The sequence below is a fragment of the Hemiscyllium ocellatum genome (assembly GCF_020745735.1).
Source record: "Hemiscyllium ocellatum isolate sHemOce1 chromosome 27 unlocalized genomic scaffold, sHemOce1.pat.X.cur. SUPER_27_unloc_4, whole genome shotgun sequence".
Lineage (NCBI taxonomy): Eukaryota > Metazoa > Chordata > Chondrichthyes > Orectolobiformes > Hemiscylliidae > Hemiscyllium > Hemiscyllium ocellatum.
This window is the reverse complement of record NW_026867509.1, coordinates 1,126,722-1,135,572: the sequence shown is the minus strand read 5'-3', so window position 1 is coordinate 1,135,572 and position 8,851 is coordinate 1,126,722.

Sequence of the window (8,851 nt, the reverse complement as noted above, 5' to 3'; positions counted from 1 at the left end):
CTTTAACGTTAATCACATTTTATTAAGAGTTACACAATCCAATTGTCACGAAAACGATGCACATAAACCTACTATTCAATACCAACTATTGTTAATTTTGTTACTTTTTTTCCATTTTCTCATTGTGCAGCATTTCTGAGATTCCAGTCGCTGTGAATCAGTTAAATCGATATTCTTCGTGGATTTAGTAAATGTGAAAGAGAATCGTTCAAGAAAATCAGGATTCCTCTTTACATCTGGAAGTAGCACCAACACATTATCCCCAATTGCAAAATTACAAATTTACTATTTCTTATTCGCTTCTTGTTTCAATGTATGCTGTGATATTTTTAAATGCTGTCTAGCCAACGCCCCAGCTCAATTTAATCGTTCTCTAATATTTGTCACATTGGGCAAATGGGTGGTCTCTATATTCTGACTTATTAATTTCTCCTTAATCAATTTTAACCTCTTACTTCATACCAGAAATTTATTTCAAATGGACCAAATTGGAACAATTCACCCGCGCAGCTCTTACCACAAAAAGTACAAATAGAACTCCCTTATCCTAATCATCTGGATAATCCTGACCATAAGCCTGCAACATGGTTTATAGTGTTGAATGCCTTCCCTCTAGCGCTCCCTGCCATTCTGGATGGTACAGAGTAGATTGGAATACCTTCATTCCCAAGTTATCCATAACCTCCTTGAATAGTCCGGATGTGAAGTTTGATCCTTGATCTCACTGAATGCCTATTGGCAGTCTGTATCTAGTTAAAAAAATTAATTAGTTGTTCTACACCCCTATTTTCAGTGATGTTGCATAGTGGTATTACCTCTGGAAATCTAGTTGATACATTCAGTATTGTTAATAACTACTTATTTCCACTTTTTGTTTGAGGTAGCTGACCTACACAATCACTCAAGTTTGTTGTGAAACGTTCGTCAAATGTTGGAATAGGTATTGAAGGTATAGGTTTTATTACTGCCTGTGGTTTTCAGATTAGTTGACATGTATGACACATCTGGATTAGTGGTGCTGGAAGAATGGTGCTTTATTCCTGATGCAGGGCTTTTGCCCGAAATGTCGATTTTACTGCTCCTCGAATGCTGCCTGAACTGCTGTGCTCTTCCATCACTACTAATCCAGAATCTGGTTTCCAGCATCTGCATCATTGTTTTTAGCATGTATGACACATCTGGCAAAATTCAACTGCAGCTTTGTGTAGTCGTGGTCAGTCGAAATGTCATTGTATTTTAGCCTGTGGTTTCTTCGCCACTAAATGACCTCCAAGTGGTAGCTCATGTGACACTTGCAGCACCTCCTTTTTTTTTACCCTACTGGCAAAAGAAATTGGTGCACCTATGCCCATTTCTCATCTGCTTGGCTTTGTGGTGGTCTCCATTTCTTCGTTAAGGCATCATCTGTAAAATAGTAGCACACAGGGATGCATTCACTTTCCTTCTCTGTAAATGACATTTGATACAACTGTTTTAAGTTCTCATCATTCTGCTGTAATTCAATTAGCTTAACAGAGCTAAAGTTACTTGCATGTTTAGTTGTTTGCTGCTTCTCTGCCATTTTTCTGATTAGAAATGGTCTCGGATAACACTATGTCTGTTTCCATATTTGTGCCTTTTGATCCAACCTGCATCAGCTTGTGCCTCTGTGATCTTGTGATCACACAATAGGGGAAAATTCCTGGGTAAACATTCTCCATGTCTTCAGTTGCTTGCATCTCCATTGGCGTTTCAACCAGTGTAGGCATCACAAAAGCCTGCTGATTAAAACAATAATGTAGATAGATGCCACCACTCATGAGGTTTTTTGTTTCGCGTCTTGAGATCTACATGATTCTGGGCCTCACTGCCCAGTAATGGACTGCCTAGTCTTCCACATTCAGGTTACTTACATTGCGATAACCAGCTTTTGTACATGTCTTGTCTTGAAATTCTGGTTTTCATATTTCTACTTTATTAACACTCTAGGTTGGAGGCTATTCCGTTGTCTTTCCCTATTACTGCTTGCTGCCGATATGCAGGATGGTACATTCACATTATAAGTTCGCCGAACTCTCTCTTTACAGTTACTATCACTGGAGAGTGAGTTAATCTTTCTGCACATATTATACCTGCGATGGTAGAGAAACTAAAAACTGCGTGGTAAAATGGAAATTATCTAAATCTGTGTCTTTTGTTATGATTGTATGCAAATATCCATTAATAGATCTGTTCATAATCTGCTCACGTCTGATCGCTTCGTTCACAAAGTTCCATTAGAAATTAAGTATCTGTCTAGACTGAGTTGATTTCATTTAAATTCAATATAAATCTACACAGGTCCGTATTTACTCTCCAATCCAACCAGAAGTATAAGCAGAAACGTGTTTGAGGGTATATGTGGCAGCGAAGTGCACGTTGAGAAGCTGCATAAGGTGAAAGAAGAATTGGGCACCGCTTTCGAAGGCTTTCAGCTGGAAAAGATCAAAGGTTCTCAGTCCATGTAGAAGATTGGATGATCCTGAATCAGAGCGTTATCCAGCGCAGAAACAGATCCTTCCATCCAATTCGTACATACTGACCAGATATTTTAAATTGATCTTGACCCGTTTGCCAGAATTTGTCCCATATCCCTTTGAATACTTCCTATTCATGTATTTATCTGCACGTCTTTTAAATGCAGTAATGGTACTCGCCTCCACTACTACCTCTGCCAGCACTTTTTATTACATGCAACCTCCCTTGCATTGAAAGGTTGACCTCTTGTCCCTTTCAAATCCTTCTCTCTCACACTCATACCTCTTCAAATTCCATGTTTTTCGTCATTTGAAGAGTGAGTAGGTGCATGGTAGTCACAAACCTCGAGATTCAAACCTCATTCTTTCTGCTCCATCTGTTCTATTCACAACTGACAGCTACCACACAATTCATTGACCTTTGTGTCTGCATTATTCGTGGCCACAGCATCCGTGAGTTGTTGTCATTTTGTCTGTTGGGAAAATTGTGGCCGCTATTGCACTGCTGTCATTAGTTGGAGCGGGAGTGCAGTGGAACTAAGAATCCAACAGAGTTTCTTCCATCTGTACATATCTAAATAGACAAGCCTGCATTCACACATTGCCTTGAGATGCTCAAAGTTTAATTCCAGGCACTTCGTCCGCACCACATTGACCAGAGTCATTTCAAAGTGTCAAACTCATTTGTTCTAAATAAATAACCTTCTGTCATAAATACTAAATCAAGAGCACACAGGCAAGGCTATACTCTATTTACAGTCCTGATTTCCCTTTAGATGTCATTGATGTTAATTCATCTCAACATGTTGTCCAATCTGACCATTCGTCAGAACTGAAGGGAAATATAAAATGATGATTTTTGAGTATTGTCAGAAGTTGGGGGAGAAAGAAGGTAAGAACATTTTTCTGCATTTTCAGCCGTCATAGGTCAATGCTGAGTCCCACAATTTGATGAAACCCAAGAAACATCAAGCAGGTCTTTCTTGTGTCTGTAAATGGAATTGAAACAATGAGGATATCGTTCTGAAGAAGCCTCATTCTGGGCCAGAAACATTAACTCTGTTTCTTTCTTGCCATGTGTTTTTTCTGACGCACTAGGCTTCTCCAACATCCTCTCTATTAAAATTTCTTGAAATATTCCTTTAATTCCTTACATCGTTTTGCCTTTGCTCTCAGAGGAACTAATACATGTGGTCTATTTTTATAGGTGTCAGTAAAATATAATTTCCTTCTCAATGTCAATGTTATTATCTTTGATACTCTCGTTGTCGTGTGTTCTGGGCGGCCTCACAACATGTTGCATTAAGTCTTCTTCCCATTAGCTTCAACAACATGAAAGAAAGAATGAAACAAACAAACAAAGTAATTGATGCAGCATCTTTTATGAACCCAAGGATATCCAAACCATTTTAGTCACAATTAAGTATTTTTTTATTTGTAATGTTGGAAATACAAAATCAATGGTGAGCAAAGTGTGATTCCACAAAAGAAAATCGAGCAGCAATCTGTTTTCAGTTCTAACATATGATGGACAAATGTTGGTGAAGGGCGACAGGGATAAACTGTTTTTTTTCTAGAATACCAGCAGGGAAGTGTTACACACTGCAAATCAGAGATTGAAAACACTCAGTGGTTTAGCATCTCATTCAGAAAGACGCCGCATCTGATAGCTTATCATTCCTTTAGCATTTGCAACAGGTAAGTGTGGACGCTGGTCTGTGAGCATCACAATTCTGACTCAGTGAACGCACTACATCTGACACCAGGTAAAAAGAGGGGGAGGATGCTGATCAATCAGTCATTCCAATCTTTGTGTTCCTTTTTCTCACTGTTTAATGCAACCAATGATCCAGGCAAAGGGAAAAGTTAACATTTTCTGCAGCTCCTTTCTGAATTGGACTGGGCAACTGTCAAAATGAAGAAATTGTTGTAAGAACAGAGCAATTGGCGCATGCTGGTCTTCTTTTGAAAGATGCATTGTGAGTCGGTGATATGCAGGCTGGTGAAATAAACCTTACCTGTAAATTGGACGCAGAGGGAAACCCAGCATGCGTGATCCACCGGCAGAGCAAGCTGAGAGAGATTGGAAGGAACAACGAATGTCTTGCAGTTGGGCATCACTGGGTGTCTGCCAATCTCAATAACCCAGAATCACTTACGGGCTCAGCTAGCCACTAGATTACATGCTACAGTCAGGGCATTGAGTAGGAAAATGAAGGTGAATGGCAGACATGAGTTTAATAAATGGTCCAGCCAGTCATAGACCTGCCAGACAGGTAACCTATGGAAAGTCGATTTGATGTCGCAGAACCAGGGTACTCCATCTAACAAGTTTAGTGGCTGGTGGATGAAATGGAAAGAACTGGTCCAAAGCACAGACTATTCATATGAACAGCAATTCAGTTTTCTCAGTGTAATATCTGATCTTCAGATTTTACAGCAGATGGTCAGAAAGCAGCCCATGATGAATGACACTTTCAGTCACACTGAACAACATGAGCAACAAAAACTAGCACAGTTCTGAATCTATACACAGCGGTGGTAGAAAGCAGACTATACCTAAAGTAGAGGCGGGTGACCCGGTCGTGGATGACTGCTATGATCATAACAAGGAAACCTGACACTGCTCTCGTCACGAGGTACTAGAGAAGGCACTGAAAATGTCCACACTATTTTCAGCTCAGGATTGCACAATCACCACCAAGTTGTTTATGAGGGATAAAAACAAGGATTTCTCTTACAAAGTGGGCTTAAGTCACCAACCATTGCCTGACCCAAGCTATTGTTGAAACTATCCAGATGTGTCTAGTTGCCAACTCTAAAGTTAATGCTAATTAATCCACACCGCATGCTCAGTTGAACATTTCCTAATACAGGTATCGTTGCAAATGTTGATTAACACAGCATCCGCTGTATGATGCTCAGTCAATCCAATTTAGTGCTAAAAACATTAACTCAGTTATATTTGCTCATTGCTGAGTATGGTGATATGGCTATTCGGGCTTTTTTTAAACTGGCACAGACAATCAAAGGAAATACGAACTGATGTAGTATTAAGCTAGTTTAAGCTAACTCTGATTGTTGATGTGACTTTTATATCTGGTTACTGGAGCAATAGGAAGTAGTGGTGGCCCGGTGGCTCTCAGGGCCAGGGACCTGGGGTTTAATTCCAACCTTGGGTGACTGGCTGTGTGGAGTTTGCACATTCCAGACGTGTCTGCGTGTGTTTCCCTTGACTGTCCTGGTTTCCTGCCACAATCTAAAGATGTGAAGGTTAGGTGCACTAGCCATGACAAATTGCCCATAAGGTTCAGGGATGTGTAGGTATGATGCAGTAGTCAAAGGGTGATAATAGGCTTGGGCAATGCGTCTCGGTGCATTACTCTTTGGAGGGTCAACATGGACTTGTGAAATTGAAGGGCCTGTTTCCATACTTTAGTTATTCTATGAAGTACAACACCAAAACTTTTTGTGGGACTGTTGAAATAGAAATTGATGACACACTAAAATAAACGTTGAACACAAATACTCACCCTTGTTCTGATGTAGTCCACATCCACACATACTCCATAATTCACATTTTGGCTCATTGACAACAGGAATATTGGATTGGCGAATTGTTTTTTGTTCAGTGTAAATAACTTTACAATGGCTGCTAGTTTGTGCTACTCATTTCGATTTGAACTTGCTGTTTACCTATTTTGTTGCAAGTGTATTGGGCATTCAGTTCTAGAGGCACTTAACAAGGTATAGCTTTTTGTTTATCCTCCAGTCATTTCTCTTAATTTCCTCTGAGATTTGTGCTCTCTTTACCCTTATGTCACGACCAAGTTGTAATTTTGTCACACTCTTCCACTCTTTAATTTACTGCACTCTCCGAAATTTCATTAATTATCCTGCAACATTTAGTTTCAAATCTTTGCGACCTTCCTAGTTTCGTAAATTCACATCAACAAAGCTACCAGCACCACACAGCTTATTGTGGCCTCATGTTTGCAAATACCACATTCACCAGTACCAATGCCGCTGCATGACTTCTCCTTCAGCAATCATTCAGAAAATCATTCATTTTTCTAACATAACTTTTTCTATTCCACATGGTCAACACGAACTTTGACATTCAGCTTCATAATTTCATACTTCTTACAGATTTCAAAGAACCTCTGCCGTTTATCCACCTGCGCCATTTGTACATGAGTGCAAGGATGGGATACTCTCCTTGGAGATCCTCTCCGTCACAATTCATATTCCTCTCCCTTAGATGACGTATTAAAATCTGGCACCACTCAGACAGCATATAAGATACTGAAGGGGATCGATACAGCAGATAAAGAGAGGAATTATATTCTTGTTGAGGAATCTAAAACGGAGGGGGCAGAGTAATGAAAAAGACAGTCCCAGTCTTTAGAGATTTGAGGGAGGACTTATTTTCTTTGAGAGTCATAATTCTTTGAGGTTCTGTTTCCCTCAGTACAATGCCATCCAATTCATAGTGGCTAGATAAAGCGTGAACGAGACGGAATCTCTGAAAATGTGAGGTAGAGCAAATGGTGAGGAAGACTCAAACAACCAAGGAATAGATTGAGACAGCCAACCATATTTATTCCTAATGAATAGTGACTGAAGAACCAGCCAATTGCAACTGGAAGTCATGCCACCCGAGTTTTTCAGTAAGTAAAGCCCCCTTTTGATCTGCGATCAGTCGCTGATATAAGACTATAAAAGCCATCGTTTTACACAGCGTATTATTTGCTGTTGAACTACGAACCATGTATACTCTGTGTTATACGCTGATACTCGTGGCTATGCTGCTCGGTGCGTCTGAGCTGAAACCGTCATTAGATGTTTCATTGCTTTTTGCTGCACACATCTTTTTGATCCATTTGTTATCCATGATTCAGTTTTCCAGGATCCGTTTCAGTTTAACTTCATGAAGGACAGACTCTAACACTGAACTGTAGCTACACAACAGAATCCTCGAATCCATCCAGTATTCCAGGGAAACTCTTGAGATATTTGAGATCTAAAGGGGGAAGGGAGATAAGTCTCCAGAGTTTTCTGAGCAGCTTTCTCTAATTTGGACGAAGACAAACAAAGAGTTCCTTTCAGTTCTTGTCTCTGACTCTCCCGCCTATGACTGCACACTGCTGCCCATGCTGTTGTAGAGGTGCAGTCAAACAATAAACAACTCTTACCTCTACCCATTCACAGATTCTGACCTGCGTTATGAATTGCTAACATGGTCAAAACTTACAAAAGCCACTTTTTCCAACGATTTCTTTCTATGTTGCGTTCTGTACAAAATCCTTCTTTACAGCTGTTGTATGTTTTATTCATGGCACAACTCATTGTAAGACGGACTCCGAAATTAAGACAACAACAAAATTCGTTATTGCACGTCACTACCCTCACTCAAAGATTGACACTTCAGAGAACCATGCTTTCAGATGATATCTGTCTTGTTATTTCTTTGTATCCCAAAGAGCCGTCATTTTCGGTTTCTTTCAGAATGATGTTGACAGAGTTGTGATCTTAGATTATGCAAGATCTTGGATGCACTGTAGATCACAAATGTCCGATTGAATGGCAGAGCAGTCTAAAGGGCCAAATAGCCACTGCAACTCACACTCTGTGTTCATGTGACTGACTCTCTGTGGTCATTGACAGGAAAACAGAGGCTTTGTCAGCTGATTGTGTGTCACAGCGTGTCTGCGTCAGATATGAATCAATCGTCATCGAATCCGGACGTGACGTCTTCCCAATTTTGATTTAAAACTGGTCAGCTTCTGTATCTTCTATTCAAACCCACAATTGGCTCTGAGCTGATACCGTTCATTTATAGCTCGCTCTGTTTAAACCCACTGATTGCTCTTTAAGGATGTCTCCTCATATTACTTACTTATTCGTAACTGTAACAGTTCTCTTAAATGGTAAGTTGCTGAGTTTTAAAACGTACGCAATATGGGATCAGCAATCTTCCCCTTCAGCTGTCTTTCACTGTATTCTGATACATGTCTTTAATTTGAAAATAGTTATTAGAATCGTCCAGTAAATTCATTTTTTTCTAAATTTCAGTTGGTGTCAATTGTGCAAACCATGTCTCACAGAAGCCGGTTACAATAGCACAGATTGAAGGAGATTCGGTAACTAATCATTTCAGCTATTCAACCACTGTTGATTCATATTCCTTACAATTGTACCGCCAAGATCCGGGTACACCCCCGACATTCTTGATCTACATCCCTAGATACGGGAAAGTCTTCAAAGCAAAAGATGTTGGCGATCGATTTTCTGCATCTCTGGACACTTCCAGTACGGAGGGGAATTTTACCATCAGCAGACTTCAGCTGTCTGAC